Source organism: Diprion similis, chromosome 10 (assembly GCF_021155765.1).
Source record: "Diprion similis isolate iyDipSimi1 chromosome 10, iyDipSimi1.1, whole genome shotgun sequence".
Lineage (NCBI taxonomy): Eukaryota > Metazoa > Arthropoda > Insecta > Hymenoptera > Diprionidae > Diprion > Diprion similis.
Window position 1 is genome coordinate 11,188,203 of NC_060114.1, and position 1,003 is coordinate 11,189,205.

The 1,003-nt window shown below is 34.5% G+C and overlaps 1 non-coding gene across 1 annotated transcript; it reads right to left on the reverse strand.

Annotated features, from left to right (window-relative positions):
* Positions 1–479: 479 nt before the first annotated feature.
* Positions 480–583, reverse strand: LOC124412030. The gene has a single exon (XR_006929754.1). It is a non-coding gene; the product is annotated as a U6atac minor spliceosomal RNA (small nuclear RNA).
* Positions 584–1,003: the final 420 nt, after the last annotated feature.

Sequence of the window (1,003 nt, forward strand, 5' to 3'; positions counted from 1 at the left end):
TCATGAAATACTTTTAGGTGATTTTTGGAACGGCTTACGATGAACATACCTTGAAAACTTGGGAATTCGAGATATCAAATCCGATTTGGCTAACCGAAATCGGAAAATTTGAAATGCTTGCATTTTTGATGCCAACTCGATTTGCCATATTAAATTCCAACTTAATTCATAGTCATATTTGTGATAAATGGCTTGATCAAAATCAGAACCAATTAAATTAAATTTCGAATTTTGGAAACGTACAACTCGAACTTTTTTGCCTGAAATTCTTATTCCGAGTTCTTCGTTTCCGTTTCCTCCATTTTTATGCATGAATAACAAAATTCTATTTACTTCCATTTTAGCTTCGCGTGATATATATATATATATATATATGTTGACTGCTGTTTATCCTCCAATTTAACCGGATGACTAGACTAGACTTAATTGACACAATTTGCATGTCGAACTAGTTAAAACGATCGTGATAATTGAAAGGTAAAAAAATGTGGTAAGAGCCACCTTAGTGGCAAGTGCCTTACCATTTATATGTGTTCCATCCTTGTCTAGGGGAGTGCTAAACGTCTCTCCTTTCATACTACACAGCCTTAGCGGCGCCGCGGTGATTTTATATAGAAACGAAGTGCCAGTTTGCCGCTTGCGAGAAACTTAGGCATCACTTATGGGTCGAATTACTGGAAAATAATTGCTTGGAAAAAAACCAATTGCGATAAACGACGGTGATAGCGAAATTGTTCATTTCTTTGCTAGACTGAAAACTTATTTTTCGAACACTTTCTGATTGAAAAATAAAAGATTACATTTCGCGATATTTTCTACTTTTCATACCCATTTTTACTGCATGAACTACTTAATTCTCTTCTGGTTAATTAAAGCTTCTTTGATATTGATGACGCGATGTCGAATTACTTTTTGTACTCGTTCTTAAGACTTTAATTTTTCAAGCTGTGAATTTTTCGAGAGCTTTATTCCGTCAAGGAATTTAACGCTTTATTACCATGTC